Source organism: Saccostrea cucullata, unplaced genomic scaffold (assembly GCF_032062105.1).
Source record: "Saccostrea cucullata isolate Sc308-1 unplaced genomic scaffold, CSIRO_AGI_Scuc_v1 ctg1126, whole genome shotgun sequence".
Taxonomy (NCBI): domain Eukaryota; kingdom Metazoa; phylum Mollusca; class Bivalvia; order Ostreida; family Ostreidae; genus Saccostrea; species Saccostrea cuccullata.
The window spans coordinates 104,359-127,265 of record NW_026923405.1 but is presented as its reverse complement, the minus strand read 5'-3'; the positions used below and the strand labels follow the sequence as shown (position 1 = coordinate 127,265).

Genomic DNA, 22,907 nt, shown 5'->3' with positions numbered 1-22,907 from the left:
GTCTTTGTCCTGGCTACATCTGTCCTAATTATATGGTCTTTGTCCTGGGTTCATCTGTCCTGATTATGTGGTCTTTGTCCTGGGTACATCTGTCCTGATTATGTGGTCTTTGTCCTGGGTACATCTGTCCCGATTATGTGGTCTTTGTCCTGGGTACATCTGTCCTGATTATGTGGTCTTTGTCCTGGGTACATCTGTCCCGATTATGTGGTCTTTGTCCTGGGTACATCTGTACTTATTATGTGGTCTTTGTCCTGGGTACATCTGTCCTGATTATGTGGTCTTTGTCCTGGCTACATCTGTCCTAATTATATGGTCTTTGTCCTGGGTTCATCTGTCCTGATTATGTGGTCTTTGCATGTCCTGATTATATGGTCTTTGTCCTGGGTACATCTGTCCTGATTATATGGTCTTTGTCCTGTGTACATCTGTCCCGATTATGTGGTCTTTGTCCTGGGTACAACTGTCCTGATTATGTGGTCTTTGTCCTGGGTACATCTGTCCTGATTATATGGTCTTTGTCCTGGGTACATCTGTCCTGATTATATGGTCTTTGTCCTTGGTACATCTGTCCTGATTATATGGTCTTTGTCTTGGGTACATCTATCCTGATTATATGGTCTTTGTCCTGGGTACTGTAAACCTATAGGTTTAGAACAGACATATTGATTGAACATTTTAAACTTTGACAATATTAATATCAAAATCATTTCAGTTATTAATATTGAAATTACTAGTGATAGTAAAACGAAATGAAAGTTTATTGAACGAGGATGTTTATTATTAGTGTACCACATACTGTGACTTTACAATTTGACAAAAAGACTTTCATCTCATGAACTATACTTATCTTGTCAGAAAAAATTGGATGCTGTTGTTGGGACAATGAACTATAATTTTGTAAATCATTTTGTTAGGAAATTGATCAGAATAGACCATTCCAGTCCATCGATATATACTAAGTAATAAAGGTGGAACGGAAATGCAACGTTACTACATGTATTAAGGTAGGTCGCGGGTTAACTGCATAAAAATTCTTACGAGAAAACATATCCTGAAAATTTGATAATAATGTTCCTTAGAATTTAAAGCGTATAATTTGCAAATCTTATCAAATTTGCCTAAGTAGTTTTACTGTTATAGTACTGTAAACGCAGTATAGTTTTTAATCCTTTTTGACGCTTTTACCATTGAAATATATGGGAAAATGACGTTTTTAAGCCAATTTTGTGAAAATAGTTTTTTTTAGAAAGGTTGGATAACTTTTTAAAGACGTAGACGAATTATTCAGGAATTTCAAAATGTCAAGATGAGGTAAAATAAAAACCATTAATATAAAAAAATTAATATGTCTTCTTGCTAGATTTTTTGCTAAATAATTTCAAAGTTTTCTTTTAAAATGCTAAAATTTGGCGTTTATGGCGTTATTAATATCTACAACGTCATTTGTTGAACGTAGTCACGTTTACAGTACGAGTATAAATATATTGACCTATGGAATATGCAAGAATTAAAAGGTGATATCGATACAAAATTTGATTTTATTCATCATTTAATTTATTGCGGAGACATATTAGGAGGACCAACAACTTATTTTCACTAGTATTGTGAAATTCATATTCTGATCACAAAGTCAGAATTAACGGTATAAATAATCCTCGTGCACACATTAACATACAGCGACAATGTTCACCGCGAGTGAAAAAAAATTAGTACCTGTATTTTTAGGAAATTTTAGGTCAATAGGATTTCAGGCAATAAACAAAAATTTGATTACTTTATTTGAAAACGGCAGGAAAAACATCCCTATTGTAATGAAATAAGTGGGCAGAGGGAGGGGGGGGGTTACCTGCAATGTTCTTTCTATATTAGTCGCAAGCTATAGTATATGGCTCTAAATCTCAAACATTTTTTTAATTTCGAATTTTCTGAATTAAATTTCAATACGCAAAATGTAAAACACTTTCATTGAGCTTTTACACATTGGGCTTTTGTCATAGAAAATATATCGAAAAAATTATATTTATAAATTGTTTACAGTGTTTTGTAAGGCTTAAAATCCAAGTGTTTGAATAAATTTGATTTTTAAATGCATTTCACAATTTTTTAGAGAGCAAAACAAGGCGAGTGCACGAGATTTAAATACATAACAACCAATCAATATTAATTATGATAATTTAAAAACAAAACAGGAAAATACTTGTAATTATATATAACTCGTTCTTAGTGATGAGGATTAATTTCCATCCTGAAAAGTATACACACATTTTCGCCCCAGCTTTGATTTGAAGTCAAGTTCCCCTGATTTTCAAATAACGTGCGCATATGCAATCCGTCAAGTATTCGCTATTAAAGCAATTTTTTATTCATGATAACTTTCTTTCTACAAGCCATAACTTTTACGCTGATTTATTCTGATTGGCTTTTAGCAGTTTAGTTACACTTCAAATATAATTTATTGCTTTCATTAGGTATTGTATTTAATTAGCCCTAAGACATTACATATAATCACACCAGAATTCAGACTGAAATTTAATTATAAGACATGTACGAGGTTTACGTACAAAAGTATGCACTTTGTGTTAAATCTATACTTTTAAATTCGTACAGACTTGAAGTCATTTGCAGAGAATTAAACGGGAAACAACGTGACGTTGCCTTTGTGACGTAACTGACGTCATAATCAAATGTGCACAAAACAATCGCTCGAATCGTCGAAATTGTGTACCAAAATTGATGACAAAAGCAAACCCGCGACCTACCTTAAGATGATCAAGAGAAATAAAACTGGGAACTTTGACGTAGGTAAGTAAAAAAGCTTAGGGCTAAAACTCCTGCAGTGCGGAGATGGGGTCAGAGTCCATAAATATTACTAACGTATGTTTACCTGTATTTGCGGGTGGTGCCATGTTTGGGTTCATAGCTCAGCAGACAGACATACGGACAAAGCCTAGTTGGCAGGGCAATGGTAAGACAGCAAATGGAAACTACTTATATGTATTTGTACTTATATATCCAGCACCACGAATACCCTCTGAGTACAAATTGTACAAATGTTTCGCCGGAAAAAGACATTCTATTCTATTAAAAAAATTGAGAATAAATTCTTAATCTTTTGACTTTAAGTTGAAACACTCTTTTGAAAACAATTTGGACTCTCAGTTTTCGGACTTTTAGTTTTAAGCTCTTCTTATGTATTTGGGGACGGATCTTAATAACATTTGTATACAAAGTTTATTGGTCTATGCTGATTACAATTTTGTTATTCATTAAAAACCTATACGATCACGGAGAAATTGTAAACTTGGATTCATTTAATAAACCCCTGGGTACATGTGTCCTGATTATGTGGTGTTTGTCCTGGGTACATCTGTCCTGATTATATGGTCTTTGTCCTGGGTACAACTGTCCTGATTATGTGGTCTTTGTCCTGGGTATATCTGTCCTGATTATGTGGTCTTTGTCCTGGGTACATCTGTCCTGATTATGTGGTCTTTGTCCTGGGTATATTTGTCCTGATTATGTGGTCTTTGTCCTGGGTACATCTGTCCTGATTATGTGGTCTTTGTCCTGGGTACATCTGTCCTGATTATGTGGTCTTTGTCCTGGGTACATCTGTCCTGATTATGTGGTCTTTGTCCTGGGTATATCTGTCCTGATTATGTGGTCTTTACCCTTGGTACATCTGTTCTAATTATGTGGTCTTTGCACTGGGTTCATCTGTCCTAATTATGTGGTCTCTCTCCTGGGTACATCTGTCCCGATTATGTGGTCTTTGTCCTGGGTATATCTGTCCTGATTATATGGTCTTTGTCCTGGGTACATCTGTCCTGATTATGTGGTCTTTGTCTTGGGTACATCTGTCCTGATGATATGGTCTTTGTACTGGGTACATCTGTCCTGATGATATGGTCTTTGTCCTGGGTACATCTGTCCTGATTATGTGGTCTTTGTCCTGGGTATATCTGTCCTGATTATGTGGTCTTTACCCTTGGTACATCTGTTCTAATTATGTGGTCTTTGCACTGGGTTCATCTGTCCTAATTATGTGGTCTCTCTCCTGGGTACATCTGTCCCGATTATGTGGTCTTTGTCCTGGGTATATCTGTCCTGATTATATGGTCTTTGTCCTGGGTACATCTGTCCTGATTATGTGGTCTTTGTCTTGGGTATATCTGTCCTGATTATATGGTCTTTGTCCTGGGTACATCTGTCCTGATTATGTGGTCTTTGCCCTGGGTACATCTGTCCTGATTATGTGGTCTTTGCCCTGTGTACATCTGTCCTCATAATGTGGTCTTTGCCGTGTTTACATCTGTCCTGATTATGTAGTCTTTGCTCTGTGTACATCTGTCCTGATTATGTGGTCTTTGCCGTGTTTATATCTGTCCTGATTATGTGGTCTTTGCCGTGTTTATATCTGTCCTGATTATGTGGTCTTTGCCCTGATCTATCCTGATTTTTTTGGCTTTGCCCTGGGTAAATCCAGATTATGTGGTCTTTGTCCTGGGTAAATCCAGATTATGTGGTCTTTGCCCTGGGTAAATCCAGATTATGTGCCTCGAGGATCTGTCCTGTGTGTTATTAGAGAGCCGTGTCTCTTTGATCTGACGCAAGCTGTAGCCAGGTACAAGATGAGATACATTTAAAAGAAACAAAAAGCTGAATGCATCGTCCAGTTGAACTACTGAATAAATGTTTTTCTTGTGCTGACCACAGCTTAGTCTCATAGGCTTGATTTAAGGTGTTATTTCCCTAGTAGCACCAGAAACAATGAAATTTAATACATAACAGATTTGAAGGTGTCGAACACTCAGAATATTTAGTTATTATTTACAATTAATACTATGAGAATGTCAGAGTTGGCTGTGTCCTAATTTATGACATTGAATTTTAGTTAAAGTTATCTCTCTCTATTTTTAACCAATAAAACAATATTTAAAAAAAAAAACTTTTCTGGTAAAAAAAAAATCATTTTCTATTGTCGCTTTATTTCGAAATGCGTCACTCAACAACAGTATTTCGATATTCTTATTATTGATTTTTTAATAAAAATGTGTCAGGTTCTGAAATTTTAATAAATTGATTTAAAGTAAAACACATTGGGTTTGAAAAGAAATTGTCAAAAAAATATCTTAGATTGAAATCTCACTCTCTTTAATACGAGTAAAGGTTTGATTAAATTGAATTGAACATATTTTATTGACAAAGTCAAAGGATCGGACACAAGTTCAGTAACTTAGATAGTCCTCTCCTAATATAATTAAGTTTTTTTTTTGTTTTTATACATGAACATGTACCTAGCTGGCGAATTGCTGATTGTATATACGATCTAAATGCCCCCCCCCCCCCCCCCCCCCCCCTCCCCAAGAATTTAAAGTTAAGGTATTCAATGTATAATGAAGAAAGAACTATATGCGGTATATTGCATATATTTGCCCCCACAAAAGTCAAATTTTGAAAACTTCCTGAAATGTGCTGAATTCAATAAATTGTATGAGAAATATAAATTAACAGAAAATATTATAGTGTCAAAGCAGTGTATTCACAATTTTTTGTTTTTATGACGTCACAAACTAGTCCGATTTTATATCCTTTTTCAGAAAGAGGACAAAATGGACAAAATTTCAACAATTTTAGCTTTAAAATTTATAGAGCGCAAGATTGTTCAGGAACGATATTGGCATATTTCATTGATATTATCATTCTACACATTATATCAAAATATTGATCCTGAACACACATGCGCTCGGTGACTTTTACTCGACAAATCGACAAAATATGTACATTTTTCTGTAAAATTCATAAAAAAACTGAAATTTACGTCATGTTTGTGACGTCATTACGTACATATGACGTCATTACTTATGAAAATGTTCAGTGCTTTGAAGTCAGCATATACTCCCCTGTTTAAGAACTTAATTAAATAAATCTCCGTCAAAGTTTGATTTGGGGGGCAAATATTGGTTATTACCGAATAAAGTTCTTTGAACTATTTAAAATAATTTTAAACTGGTTAAAATGTATTACTAGATAATGATAAAAATGAAATAAACCTAATTCACAAGACTGATGATATGTATGGAGACATTCATTTTGCAGGTTAATATTTTGAAGATACCTGCCCTTGATAAAAAGAAGAATGCTTTTTTAATTTCTCAAAATTTCTGCGGTTAATAATTTATTTTCATTATTAATTTAATAAAGAGGGAGATTTTGAATACTTTCAACAAAAGATTTGTTTGAAATTCAAATTATATTTCTTAACAAAATCTGATAAAACATGTCCTGCCCTTATACTTCAATGTAAAATTTAAGGAGCAATAAACTGGACAATAATCAAAATTATTATTACTAATGAATAAAACAAAGGGTTAAAATTGTTGGTATCAAAAGGAAACTAAGTCTTGTCACAATGAATAACCACGTGAAATAAAAAGAAATCCCTAATGTTCTCTGTTCAAAAGTTATTGCCAAGATCTTTTTTAAGTGGATCAAACTCTAAGGTCAAGTTAAAAATGTAACGGGAGAGGAGGAAATGCAGCGGATCAGACCGGGATTCTGCCCCCCCCCCGAAACTCCGGTAAGGTGCTCTATCAAAAAAGCTATCTGGCTACCGGAGATCAAATCTGGCTGACCGCCACAAAAATATTATTAACTGTTGAAAGTTCATACCAATTATACTTCTTGCATGAAAGCACTAGCACGAACTGTTCAAAACATAGGCCAGGTTCAAAGTTTGGACTTTTTTCTGGTAAAAAGTGGGTCAAACATCAGGTAAAGGTCAAGAGATTAATAGGTCGAAACTGGTGGTATCAACACTTAAGGTCTTGTCAGAAATATAAAAAAAACCTATAAACTGTTTAAGCCATGCATGTGTATAGCCCAACCCAGTTAAAACTTAGAGGTAAGGTTGAAGTTTCTGTGAACCAACAAATTAACATCCTTTGAATTTGCAGGGTTATTTAGAGTGGATTATGAAGAAAATAAAGATGACTTTGGGTATCTCCCCCTTAGAAAACAGGGAGACTATCATCATTGCTTTTATTATTTTTTTTTTTATTTGTTTTTGGGTTTTTTTCTTTGCTTCTCAGGAAATTCTGGGCCGGAATGTCACATAGACAATGGGAGATAACTTCACAATGTGAAATTCGTCAATTGTGGCATGCAATGATATTTGACCATTTTTTAACTTAAGCCTAACTTGTCATAGGTCCAGTCAACTTCATGAAATATAATCCAATTAAAACACAAAATGAATTATTTCAACTTTCATCTTCTATAAACACACTGCACAATGAGACAGCATGTGCTATCACATTCTACAAACCTTGTCTGATCCCTCGTCTTTATCAGATGAAGAATGAATTGGCCGAGACGTGCCTAGTGGTGCTATCTAAAAATATGGAAAAGGCAAACCCGATGTGATGAAAGAATTTTCAAAAATGTGTTAATTTGTAAACATACATAGCACAAGAACAAATTTTATCATAACAAAAGATGTTTTAAAAAAACTTTGGCATCTAGGCCTATTTAAAAAAAATGTATGGGGTTGGGCATTGACTAATTGATTAGGTTGGATTTTCAAGTTTTTTTTTAGCTGAACAAATGCTAAAAAAAAGTTTGCACTTTTGAAAAATTCATCGAAAACGCTTTGTAGCAAAATAATATCATTAGTAATTGAGAAAGTAAATTTATGGAATTAATATTGGCAAAAAGGCCATTAAAATCTCATTTACATCATAAATTTAAATCAGTCATTTACGAACGGTAATGAATAAAGTATATGAGATACATACAAGAGGCTCATAGTGCACATGGTCAGCTAAGAATTTTATTCTCATGTTGAACGATTTACTGTTTAAAATATAAAATTATTTTGACTTTTCCCTTGGAAAACCCAATTTGAAAGAGTGTGTTTTTATAGGCTTAGTGTGAGTATTACTGTCTCATGACGACAGCATCTATTAAATATCAAAGATTTCATTTGGATTTTTCATTCATATGGAGGGGCCACCACTTGCCAGCGGAGGGCTACAAATTCTTACCTATAATCGGCACTTGCGGCCATTGAGCAGGGAGGGATCTTTTCTCATGGCAGCACCTACTGCGACACGGAACCTCAGTTTATATGGTCTCATCCGATGGATTGGTCTCCATGTCCCGCAGTGGGAATCAAACTCACTATGTAAGGGTAATCTCTTTACTCCGCGACTCTAGAGCAGGCGTTCTTGAAAACCACTAGCAGCGCTACGCTGGTGAGTTGGGACCTAATTGAGTCCTTATTAGCATGATTGAAGTAAATATATGGTTTACCATCAGAAACTGAACAACAGTACATAATTCTGACGTTCATTTGTTTAATGAACTTACTGACGATAAAAATTCTACTTTGGCACTATTATGTTAACTGGGGGGCGGAAGTATGGCTCTAATTTTGTAGCTGTGGCGCTAAGGAATTTAAGTGTGACGGGGCCGCCACGTTAACCGGCCCATGGAAAACCCTGTACATCCATGCACATTAATATATATTTTTTCTTTTAATATCAAAGAAATATATATTATTATAACAGTAACTTGATCCGAGGGGTCGTATCACGTCGAGTTGACAGGCGCGGATGATCAGATCTAAGGAGACGCGAAGCGTCGAGTTTGATCTGATGATCCGCGCCTGTCAACGAGATGTGATACGGCTCTTCGGATCAAGTTACTGTTATAATGATAAATTTATTATATACCCCCTCATAACTAGCAAAATATAGCAATAGAAAACTTTAGAGATCAAATGCATAACATTTATCCATAAAACAAAGCATAATAACATGGGACTTTTTAACGCGCAAGAAAAATAACGTCATATTTCTACGTACTACGTCATCAGTTTCAGAGAGTGGTGATATGGATTCAGAAAACAACATGTTGGTAATCCGGAATATCGGATCACGACGTCACGTGATGGCGTAAATTCAACAGTAAAATTTGGTGATACAGATTAGGTATATAATAAAATCGGAGATACGATATAAAAGGTTTGATTGAAATGATTCGAGGTATGAAATTGTATATCGTGCACTTTGCTACCCAATCGAGCACATGTGGTATATCTTAAAAACATAATCTTTGCTCCATCCTATACACAAAAAGTTTTTTGATAATATCTAAATTCATAGAATATTTTTTTGTGGAAATGAAAAAAAATAGAAAATGAAAGATTCCTGAAACAGGTAATTGTAAGTAGTGTATTTTCTTTTAGAATCCTGCTCTATTTACTGAAAATGAATTTGTAAAAAAAAATATACATTTTCACATTGGTAAGCAAAATATTTTATCATATATAGTGTTATATTCATGGCTATGACATCTCTCAGTTTATGCATAGAAGAAATCTATGAAAAATTATTAATTGTGATGATTAATGCTATGCTGATCATATTTTTCTATTGTAGTCATGAATTTAGTTACTTACGTTTGTAATCAATGTAATCAATAATGATGTGTTTAGAACCGACTACAGTTGATTGTATTCAAAATTTATCTATAAGAAAAGTCTGAACCCTTCTGCATTTATGAAGGTTTCATTCATTCTCTTTTTTGGAATTATAAATTTATATGTTCAAGTGCAAAGGGAACTGGTGTCTCCTAGCTTGAATGAGTTACAGCACTTTAATGCCTTTGTACTTACCATTAAATCTTATAACTTTAATACCATAAGTCATAGAGGCATTGGGTAAATTACAAAGGGACCCTTGAACTTTGATCTTGAATATCATTTGAAGGTCAAAGGTCAAGGACGTCTCATTTTTTTTTTATCTTTATGATGAAATTTAATTGAAAGTAATAAATATCAGATGAAATTGGAATTCAAAGAAGGTGAAAAGACCTTTTATTGTTCTGTGAACAATAAGTCTCCTAGTTTCTTTTTATTTTTTGTAGGAGTCTTTCTGATAACAAAATTACCGTTTTACCGGACAATGCCTTTTATGGTTTACAAAACCTTTCTTATCTGTAAATCTTAGTTTTACTCAGTCTGACATTCTGTATGTATACTTATTTGACGTACTAGGTAGTAAGCTGTGCATATCGACATGTGTATTACCATTACTTTTGTAAAAATGTCCATTTCCCCATACATATTCAGAACTTGGTATGGATCGATGAAAAATTCCAAGAAACAATAGAAATCTTTTAACTTACAGGACATAAAAAAGCGGTTTCCCCATTGTTTGTTATGGTGGGATCACGTGACAAGTGGAAGTAAGCATCCTTTGTCGATTCCACAATCTAATCTGAAACCCTGTTGATCTATTCACATTTTTCTGAGGAAACACAGATACGTAGTGGATTTTGCACGACATATCTACTTTATTTGAAACTATGATCACTATTTTCACTTAGATTAATGTCATTTTATATTCTAGAATAAATCATAATCCAGTTTGAAACCTTTGAAATATTCACTTGATTATCTTCTCATATTCTTTACGTTTTTTTGAGTTTGATTAAATGTTCGAAGAGAAAAAATGAAAAAGAAATATAAAGCATTTAAATACAAAGACTTTAGTATTCCTTTTTTATTCAAAAAAGGAAAATAAAATAAATGGACAACTATCTTTTGGTACACTGTATCAAATAAGTAATTAAATAAAATCATGAAAAACCATGCATGAAAACGTGCATAAAATTTACAATTAAAATTTTGCTATGAAATACATAGTACATGTAGGTGCTTCATGTACCCATTGAACTTGTAGATAAATCTTTTTTTGTATTACATTTATTTACATGTTATTTGGTTTATGTACAGGATAATCCAATTTTTGCACAAGCGCTGAATTTTACATTACAGTTTTATTTTACATAACAGAAGACGAGAAGCCATTGTAAAGCATGTTAAATACGTCATCTAGGAAGCATATGATCTAGATTTGAAGCATATGACACTATTAATTTTTTTTTCAATGTTAAATGCTCTGAATAGATTTATTATATAAAATGTTGTAAAACATAATTTAATTTTTAATACAGTGAGAGCTTTATTTGGGATTAAGGAAAAAAAAATGAATAAATAAATAAAAATACTAGTTTTTTTATTACTTTTTTCAGACATAAGCAATCTTACGTCTTAGACAATAAATGAATACATTTAAGGGATATAACTGTGTGTCTCCATCCACCATGAACACAACAAATTCTACAATGAATATAGTTTTCAAACGATAAGTAGTAACAGGTAGCCCTTTTACAGACTGGAGTAAAATTGATTTATTTCTATTTTCATCGACTTAGTCAACTGTCGAACAAGGCATAAACACAGACCCTCGGAAATTTCAAAAATTGGACAAATTGCATAAAAGGAGAAAGCATTTTTAGCCAACCGGTCAAACCCGCCTTTAGCTTTAAGAATGCATTTGGTACACGGATATTCTGTATTTTGCCGAGTCGCTATTGTTTTGTTACTTTGCACGGCGATAGTGACAACTGAGGGGAAAGTAGATCTACTCTATGAAATGCTACTAACTGCAAAAATAAATATTTCGTAGAACTCTGATTATTATATTTGCTTTGCTTTTGAGCGACGTTGCTTCATCTATCATTTTATTTTGTTCTATATCTAATTATGGTTCTTTATATTGTTGTATAATTATCAGGTAACCAATCAAATCCCTTTGCCTCTTGTTTTTTTTCTTTAGACAGAAATTCTATTATTTAATCAGTCTTTTTATAAAGGAAAAAGGCACGGCACGTGTACATAAATTGGCGTATTCAAAATTGTTTGCAAACACTGTTCATGAGTATTAAGTTGTTGTCCTATTAATAAATTATCGCTACACACAATCCCACCGTATATTACATGTAAAACAAATCCTTTATATGTTATAGAAGTAGTGCATATGCAATTTTGCAAAACGCAGCCTTCTTTAATTATGCTTTGAATTTTTTTTAATTACCTCAGTTTATATGATTCTTAATGATAAACTCTGATTGATTGAAAAAGAATTCAAGTATCATAATGTATTTATATACTAAAGGCTTTGATCATGAGTGGCTATAACGAAAAGTCCAGCTGCGATTCCTTCGCAATCCGGCGCGTCGGTTTGGCATCTACGGAAATGGCTTCTTCGATCTCCATCACTGATTCCTTAACTGTACCCTAAAGAAGGACATGAAGTTTTCATGGACCTCATGAGCCAAGAGAGACAGCGGCGTACGTCGGAGTTCTGCCACCCTCCTGTAAATGGTACCAAAGTGCTTCGGTGTCATGGGGAACTGCACGGAACAAGGCATATATGGACTTCCGTTTATACCAGAAGCTTGTTATCCGGAATAGATCTCACTCCGGTTCTGTAGAGGCGACATACAGAATACTCTACCGCTTACTCCAAAGTAGACGGGTCGTCCTGTGCGAAACCACAGGCACACCTGGTCCGGGCCACCAGTGAAGCAATGTAGATGGATGGGTGCCAAAGTCGGGACACCCAGGCCATCAAGTAAAGTTATACAGTCCTGCTTGGGAACCAGTCCAAGAGGGTCATCCTCTTCTCCCCGGAGATGGAAGACCATATTGGTCGAGACATCGGCCACCAATATGAACTTCTGTTGGCGATGCCCCCCTACTGTATAACCCAAACCAATCTCTCCTAGCGCCCAGGAATTACTGCGGTATAGGTCTACTATGACCCGCACATCATCGCTACTGGCTCTCGGAGCCTCCCCCTGGCAATAAGCCACTGCTTTCTAAGGATTATCTTTGGCACCTCATGTGGCTCATCAAATCCATAAACAACAAAGCCTCCTGTCGGAATGACTGGTACCTCCACTGGCCGTTTGTCAAGGGTGGTAAAGACATCTAAATCACCAGTAAAAGGGTCAGGCAAACGCCTTGGGTGCCAGTGGCAATCAGCAACTACAATATGTTCTGAATCCTCCCTAGGGGATGTCGTGGACCAAGTTGGCCCCTGATAAACAGCGGGTACCTCCGCTCTGGCCTCTGTCCCTTCACTGTCCACCTGAACTGCCTCAGTCTGCGCCAGCTCCTTCTCCCACGACTCCGCAACATCAGACTGACCAATCCAGGTCCGACCTGGACCGCTCCAACTCCCCGAACCAGTGGCCTCTCCGTGTGGCCTTATTGATCGCAAGAGCCATCAGTCTTGGATGGACCAGTAATGCTACATGGGGCACCTTTCCCTTGCTCACCTCGTTAATTTGTCTGCTACTGGGAGGGACAATGCTTCGAAACACCAACAGCAGCCTCACGAACTGGCAAAGAAAACCCCCGGCTGACCCTTCCAAGCTGGCTCCGAACCCAAGCTCTCAGTCTCCCTATACAGACCAATGCCCATTCATCTGCGGTGGGTCCTACAATCTGACAAGGGAGTTCCAAAAGGAAATTTACGAAATCCCTTGGTTCCTTGGCTTCTCTGTCATGATAACGCCAAATATGATACTGCATGGATGTGGCCCCTTTGAAAACGTCATCACACCTATCAACGGCGCACCTACGCACCTCTCGTGGTCTTTTCTTGAGGTCCTTTGGTCTGTCGTCAGATGCATCCCTGGTGGGGGCAGTAACTTGAGAGGCACCTTCCTCCTCAGAATCATGTAACGAAATGAAAACCATTTCGGTCCAGTCTTTGTTCTCCGCATCCTGCGGATTGTGTTTAGACACACCCTCTGGCTTGTCTGGATCTTCCAGCTCTAACAGTGAATCTTCCTCATAAAAAAAAACACATCAAAAGTCTCCTCCATGGTTGGATCTTAAAATGAAAATATAAACAAAATATAAACAAATACATTCTCCGAGTTCTCTCGACTACCTAAACAACCTTTAAAATCTTAAGGGTAAAAAATATCTACACAAACCCTTAACTATTTACGATTCATTTTTTTCTTCGTTTTTCTCATTCCATTTATTGAAGAGCACTCAGTGCAAACATACTGGGGTATACTTTGGGCATCATCTGTTGAAATTCCGACGGGTGGAAAGAAGCTTTACAAAAATCACTTGAATCATTAACCCCTTAGGATTTTGCTTTTTGCACAGACAATGCGATTTTTTAATACGGCTTTGCTTTTTGTGTTTCACATGTTCAGACACAACTGACTCACCAGTTCCATTTTTAGACCTACTACTTGCGCTAGTACCCATATATGGACAACTTTGAGGTCTTTCCTTGGTTCCCACTGCTGTACTGTCCTTGATAGTAGGGTGGGTTGCCTGGCAAGTCTGACTCACCTTCATTTTCCATCTAGTCATCACTGTTAACCTCACCTTGCAACTGTTCTCTGAACTCCACTAACCATTCAGGTAATTTCCGTGCTTCACACTTTTTCAGTAAGTCAAGATGCATGACCTTAATTTCACGGCGTGACTTTGCAGCATAAACGATATCAGACTTTAGTTTAATCATAATTCCTGGACCAATGCACATTGACTCAATTGCATTTCGGCGCCAATAAACAATGTCACCAACCTTGAACTTACCTGCCCTCATCTTTAGGTCATGTGCCATTTTCATTGACTTCTGAGGAGATTTCAACTTTTTTCTTGCAAGTTCATGTGCTTTTCTACGTATTTTGCTCTAGATCCTGCACATACTTATCTACCTCACCCTCCTCCCCATTTGAAAATCGGTAGGAGGTGGGCTGTACATTAATGTTGCTGGGATGTTAACCTCCCTGCCCAGCATAAGTCTATTTGGTGTATAACCAGTATGGCGGTTAACTGCTGACCGCAATGCTCCAGGAAAAATACCCAAATATTGATCCCAGCTGTTAGGTTGACCATCAACATAACAGCGCACAGCATCCATGAGTGTGTGATTGTAAAGTTCAACCTGGTCATTTCCAGATGGTCTCTATGGTGTTGTGCGTGCTTTGTGTATTCTCAAGGTTTCACAATTCTACGAAACAACTACAAAACCCTGAAGCATTATAAGTTCTAGAAGCAAATATGCCAGTGGGGAAAACATTAACTGGTTCAATGATGAAATCTGGCATCTCAGCATCTAGATTGCACTCTTTTACTTGGACAGTGTGTGGAAGATTCCGCACCCGACGGGAAGATTCAGCATTAAGCACTTGAAATGGACCCTCAGGAAAAATCAAGATTCCAGTCTTGCAGGAAATTTGTGCATCATGCCCTCTAAGGAAATCAATTTCTAAAAGCATTTCACCCTGTAATGGGCCTACATAGACCAGATGCTCAAATTCGTATCCACCCATAATGAGCGTTACCTTACCCAAGAACTGGGCATTCATACCAGTTCTTTCACCCGCAAGTCTAATGCTCGATTCCACTACAACATGCGGCTTTGGTAACATAGAGTCATATACTTTCTGGGAAACAATTGTTATATCTGCGGCTGTGTCAACTGTAGCATTTATTTGTAAACCCGCAATCTCTACTGGAACACGCCATGCGCCTGAGTTTTCACCTTTATTACCAGACTGCACAGACGGTATCACATTGGCTGCATTGTCATACGGGTTCTCAGCAAATGTCACTTTATAGATGTAGATGTCGGCACCGAAACCTTTGGCTCTGTGTGAATTATATCCCTATTCCGCTGGGATGGAGAAACAGAATTACGAATACGCAACCTATTTGGACAGTTTCTCCTTATATATCCTGACTGCTTACAACCAAAACACACAACTGACCTTGAATGTACCAGGCGACTGGGACTTGATAACCCTAATGACCTCGAAAATTGTCTTGGACTGTGACCTCGGCTCTCACTTTGTCTATTAATTAAACTCCGAGATCTCTCACTTGGTTGTCCCCTTTCAATATATTTAGGTGACCTTTGACTGCGAGGCGAGATTGACCTTGAGGAACAGGCATTAGAGACAAACCTATCATTAGAGGTGGATCTAACTGCTTTTTGAAGACGAAAAATTACGCGTCTACTTAAATGGAATGCCTTAACCCTTTTGATTGCTCTTTCTAGAGTACTTGGTGGGTGATTGATGATCTGCTGACCTGCCTCACAATCTCTGCATCCTAAGGCAAACCTCACTATTAAATATTCCTGAAAAATTTCAGGTGAGGTTTCTACCCTAAAGGCTTTTTGGGCTGTATCCATTACCCTGTCCCCCCATTGTTCTATGGGCTCTTCAGGTCCTTGAGTGAGAGAATTAAATTCTAACTGGGAGGCTGCCCACAGGGAAATTTTTCCAAATTTTTTCCTGTTTCAACGCTGAACTCTCCGATCTTAAACTAAGTGCAAATAAACAATCAGTATAACCCAACCATGCTACTCAAGAATTTTCGAGAATTTAGAGTAGAAAGGACCCCACTCTACATTGCCATTTTAATAAACACCCTGTACCTCTGTGAATATACTCCTACCTACTCCACTTCTACTACCCGGGGGTATAAGGCTCGGCAATGGAGACCTATGTGTACTTGCTAAAGTAGTACTTGGGATACTACCTGACTGCCACATGTGCGACATAATTGGTGGCCTATTCTTCATTGTAATTGGTAGTCCAGGAGGAGTTCAATGATAACCAGGTCCTGTGGCATTTTGCCAAATTTCATTGGGGCAACCTGGGGTCAAGGGCATTTAGACAACGGTTCCCCCCATACCCTAAAACTTGACTCCCTATCTAAGACCTGTGATCATCATTTCCTCTCGTGATGAAACCTCCTGGAGCTAACAAGTTTGAAAATATGGTACTAGGTAACCCAAACCCTAGGCTAGTTGAGCTCCCATAACCAGTTGTAAAGATATGACTCGGCTCTGTACCAGACACTTCTGCAATATCCCGTGAGGATATGGCATCAACCTGCCCCCCTGACAGAGCCAACTGAGCTGCTCACACCCCCTGGACCCCCACAAAATGCTATACCCTCACTAAATGCAAATGACCCATGTACTTCCTGTCCAGGAGCCCAAGAACTCCCCTGGCTACTGGAAATAAGTGGCTGACTTGCAGCGAGACTGACAGTAGATGTCTGACTTTCACAAGTTTTATTGGGACCTTACAGACCGCTCAACATTCTAGTTATTCCCCCAAGGTGGGAACCTACCCCCTGAACTTGCACGGTCATACTCGTCTCAGGAGATCCTATATAATTTGTAAGAGAATCTACTCTTTGTAACACTTCACCCCTTAAAGAATTTACTTGCCCAGAAAACTCATTTCTAACATCATCCAGATCATAACCTAACCCATCTACCATACCCTGTAGATTGTCAAACGTTTCCACAAGCACTTGTTGTCTTTTCTCAAGTTCGGTTATTGAAAATACTCCTTCTTGACCCTGTAGCTTATCCCCCTCCTGAGTGAGCGACATATCAAGTTGCTCATACTGGGTGACATTATAAACAGGGGCATCCTCCCCACGGGGTGTACTGAACATCTTAGGGTCAAAATGCACCTTGCTTGTATTAGAGACCTTACCCTTCCCGATATTCCGTGAGGTACTTCCCATGCTACCTTGGCCATTTCCCCAAGGATGGACGTACCGGCCATCCGGATATCTCCGGCCCCCTCTAACAACACCTGCAGTTTACATTTTCTCCATAATAATAAGAATAAACCTCAACATGCACCAAACATTGGAAAAACAACAATCAATTCTGCATATTACAACATGAATGATTTGCGGAACACCGCTAATATTGCACAAATACACATAAATATTATTATTTTTCAAAAAGGCACCATCCACATTGTCGTCACTGTAGAATTAATTTTTTTCCCACTCGACGATACTTATGAGGGCCGTTCAAAAATTACGCGGACTTGTTGCACAGAAAAAATAGTTGACGAAATAATCGGGCAAAATGTCATACATTATATAAAAGAATATTTACTTATATGGTTTTCAAAATTTCATATCAAAATGGTGTTAATTGGTATCAATTTTGAGTAATTTTTCAGGACATATCATTAAGTCACGGAGCAGGTAAATCTTCGACGTCACGGGCATTATACAAAAATATGTGATTCAGCCTTCATTTTCTCAACATTTTCCCAAGAGTTCCTGAACAGTTTGAGTTACCTTATCTACTCAACATCCAAACACCATTTCTTTTCACGCTTAAAATCTATTAAATAAGTAAAGAATATTCTTTTTTTGTTTTAAAACCAAAAACTTCAGGTAATTATGAGATATAGCGTGACATTGGTCACTCTCAATCACGTTTTTAACAGTCCGGATAAAGTTCTCGCCGATAATCTTCTTCCCGTCCTCCCATATAGCCTTTTTACAGAGGTTTAACGGTCTAAAATTTCAATAAGCTATTTGTGGACGAATGTCACAAATACCCTGGTTAACTACATATTTTTTTATGCATATTTTGGATCTATTTTGGCGATATCACGAGCATTACACATAATTTAACAAAAGTGTGGTGCGCCGTCAATTCAGGAAACGTCATTTTTACAGTCGTTTGCTCGGGGTTCACATCAGGGAAAAATCACTATATTTCTGATAGTACTTCGAATAGCATGTCAGAAATCTAAATACATAATAATAGAACAGTTTAAAGATACATTTGAGAAAATTGTCGGAAAATATCGCGAATTATAGAAAATAAATAAATTAAATTTTGGATTCCGCATGCTTTTGCTTCAAATTTCTTGTCGTGCTGCGTACCTCTCCATCAGCGATATCAACATAGCGATAATTTTAGTTGAATTTTTCTTAAATACAGAAATTTTGCCTAAAATTTATTGAAATCTTTAAGATACACATTTCTGTGAATTTTCATAACTATATGACGTCTATAAGAGTAAACAATAGCACAGTCCGCGTAATTTTTGAACGGCCCTCGTACTACCCTGCTCGCAGCGCCATTTATCGTGTTTTTCTCCGCTACATAGCCGAGATCGATCGAGGGAAAACGATCATGTAAACTAACCAATGTTTATTGTATGGAAAAAACAGGTAGTATATAGCAAATACAGTGGGCATACAACATGGAAAATCTGTCGCCTCGCTATTACACCAGAAAGCATGCTTACTCTGTTGGGTACCGGTTGGATTCGACCCATAGGCAAAAATGCCCGGTGTCGAAAACCGCCACACTATCAAAGGCAGATAACTCTTTAAAATTGTTAACCTGCAAAATGATTGTTATCAGCCTTGTGAATTTGGTTAATTTCACTTTTATTGTTTTCTAGCTATGCATTTTTAACTAATTCAAAATTATTTAAAATCGTTCAAAATCCCTTTATTATACACTGAATACCTTAAGTACGATTCAGTCATAATTTTATAAATGTGTAATCAAATACAAAGAATGTAAATTTTACAGAGTTGGAATATATATTATTTCAGAAACCTACGATGGAACCAGATAACCACCATTGCAGACAATGCTTTTAATGGATTGCCAAATTTACAGATACTGTAAGTTTTTCATCATTTTTTTTCATGTGTCAGATTAAAAGAAAACCTTATTTGTTAGCAAATTCACAAATTTAATGTGACAGGCAGTTTGCTTACATTTTTAAAAAAGAGTGAATAAATTTTGTGGATTGAGTAAAAGACAATACATGTTGTCTCTGCATGTCGACGCATGTACTGAACATAAACAAGATCAGTAGGTATTGAGTTGGTTATTTGACGAAGTACCCCGAATGTTTACTGCCAAGGATGAAAAAGATATTTCCTACTGAATGTTTCTTCAGACGTAAATAAAACATCAGTGACAATGGTTTTGGTGTCTTTTAACATTTGTGGAGTTACAGGTAAAGTGCTGCAATAAATCTTAAGTAATATGTTTAAACTCAAACAAAGATAATAGACTTTTCCTTATCTGCTCAACTTGTTTTTAACTTAATGCTTGGATTTAGTACATGTTCTTATGAAACAAATGTAAACATGTGGGATTCAGAACATGTTTTATTTGAACATTTTAAACTTGGAATATATTTAAATCTATCAAGTAAACTTTATGAAAAACGTAATGACACCTTCACTTTACAGTTGTCAACATTCTTAAATTATGCAGGAAGATAACCTCATCACCTGTATTCGTGGTTTATATCTCTTAGTTGATTCAATATTCCAGAGCAATCTTTACGTATGAACAATGTTTATGACGAGATAAGTTATTGACAAACAAGTTGATGAAACAAAAATATCAACAGTCTCGTTTCAAGTCATAATTTTGTAAGCCCTATGGTGAATACAATGACCTTATCAACAAATACGAATTATCATTAAGTCAAATGCTGGCTGACAATTTCACGCTTATTGTAAGACCATTATTCACACACTGAATTGTTCACACATTTTCCCGTAATTTTCTGATAATGACAAGGAGCACTATAATATCAATAAAATTGGACACTTTAGATAAGCTAAAAATTCGAATAATGCAGAGACCGTTACTGAGTCTATAAATTATATTAATGTAAGTATACGTTGACTGGGGGGTTGTGCCATGTTTGATTCAATTATCAACGGAGAGTATTACGTTCCGGTGTAGGTGGCAAGACAATAGCTAGTAAGACAGCCATGAAACATTATACTCAAGAAATCGAATATGAACTGAACAAAGTCCTTACCCCTGGTTGATGGATTAAAATCTTTGGACTATACGAGGGTCGTTCAATAAGTAATGCGATACTCAGTATATCATAATAAATGTTGAGGCATTTGAATTTATTTTTTTCATATTTGATAAGTTCTATTTTTGATCTACTAAACACAGAAAACCCCACGAATTTTCATAGTGTCTTCGCAAAGAAATTTATTTTTAAAGTAAGCATGGTCACTACACTGAGCTGAAAACTGTTTAAAAATGATCTCTGCCAAGAAGATGAAAATAGGTGCGTATTTGAAACATGCGCTTTTTACATAAATCGCCGCCAACCTCATATTTAAGAGGAAAAGTTTTATAAGTGGAAAAATAATCTTTAAGGCTGTATACTTTTCAGATGGATTCAATAATTCAGAAGAAAAAAACAAGGGTTGAAATATAACAGTCATGATGGTCAATTGAAATTTGTTGGGACATCACAAAATATCGACTTTATGTGCCACATGTAATTTGAAAAAGGTATATTTACATGGAAAGACATTGTTAAAATACTTAACATTAAATCGTCACAGCATTTTATAGAATTCGGACAACGGAACAACATATAACAATATTTCAATCAGATAGGTGCCCTATCTTCTCACAAACGTCCAAGAGAGAATATTCGTCAAATGTGCCTACGGTTATATTAAAAACGTATTTTTAAACAAAATTGCAGAATTGATAAACTTGCTTAATGTATAATGAAACATTGGTGCTCTTATTATAGTCGTAAAATATGATTAATGATAAAAAAATTAGGAATCAAAGAAAAGGTTGTCATTTAATTAGGATAAAGAGAAGCAATGGCTGCAAACATGTTTTATTAGTTTTCATGTATTTAAAGAGGTCCATTATAACATGAACATGCATCCAAATGAAGGACTATCAATAGTAAGTTTTATCTTCAATTCGCATAAAGGAAAGTTGAACAGATTTCCTGCAAAGGGAGTCCAAAATTCGTTGAACATGGTATTTTTTCTGTGCTTAACAACGCAGTTGAATATACTCATAGTGAAAAAATAAAATTTTGAAGAAAAGAAAGTATACAGGACTTTTCAATGACCCATATTAGTTTAATCGTAGCCACTGTGAGATCTTTTCGTCCCCAAAATACATGAAAACAATCAAAGGAAAATTTTACAATGTCAGATATGCGATAGAAAATGATATTTCTCAGTGTCTTTGGGGTATCCCTAAAGATAAGTATGCTGAGGATTTCTGTTTATGGAGTCAAAGACTTGAGACACATGAAATTAGTAACAGGGAATTTCTTTAGGGATTGAAACTATTAAAAATATGTATTACGTACTTTTCTTACTTTTAGATGACATGTTGCATTATTTATTGAACGACCCTCGTATTTTCAATATTTTGAATTTCCTTTGTCACTTATCTTATCTTATCTCATCTTTTACAATGTTAGCTCTAACACTACACAAACAATAAAAAAAATGAACAACTTGTTTAGGTTTCCAAGGTCGTAGAAATACATTTCGACGAAATATATTCAGTAATTTTAGAGCATGGTTCAATCATATGATTATGTGCTAATGATCTCCTACAACGAGTCTATTTTATTCCAAGTCCGGAAACGCAGTACGATGGAAATAACTGACTGTTTGAATAATATATATTTGCATTTTCTTAATATTTAAAATCCCTATATTCCAACAAGGTAATAACATTCCAATCAATGCCTTATTTCAAGGCGAAATGGAATACATGTTTCAACACCACATATAAGGGAAAACGGTATTATTGCATTTTGCGCTTTAACATTTTAAGTCGGAATCAACGCAGAATGTGATACCGTAATATGCACAGCATACGTTAATAATTATGTCACTTTGGGTTTTAACATTTTGTTTTGACTGAAGCAAAAAGTTATAACGCAAAATAAAATCGCATAATTTTTGGACTTTTACGTTTGGCGTTCAAAAATAAAATTCATTTCTTATATTTACATTATTTTTCTGATGACTTGCCATAAATTTACTCCATTCAACTGTCATTTTGAAAGCAAAACAGTGTGCACTATATTTTTTGACATCAAGTGCTGCATTATGACGTAACATTTGAGATATTCATGCTTATTCTTTGTACATATTTAATGCAGTTCATGAGAAAATAAACTGCATTTCATTTTGTAAAGAGTCATAGGGAAAAATTATTGGAAATGTTAATATTAGCTCTTAACATGCATTCTCTGTAAGCACCAAAAAATCTTGGAAACGACATGTCTCGGATTTTTATGAAATCATCACCATAGATGAATCTTGGTACAAAACTAATAAATATGGTGTCGGAATTTCAACACGTGCAATTTGTTGCCATGGACACAGATCTATTGCATTCAGC

General features: G+C 36.0%; 1 long non-coding RNA gene across 1 annotated transcript in view; it reads left to right on the top strand.

Moving 5' to 3' along the window:
- Positions 1–9,936: 9,936 nt before the first annotated feature.
- The window catches only part of LOC134263912 (uncharacterized), a 90,778-nt gene continuing 77,807 nt past the window's right edge, over positions 9,937–22,907 (top strand). The window contains exons 1-2 of the long non-coding RNA XR_009991372.1: positions 9,937–10,005; positions 19,298–19,369. This is a non-coding gene — a long non-coding RNA (uncharacterized LOC134263912). The remainder of the gene's footprint in view (positions 10,006–19,297; positions 19,370–22,907) is intronic.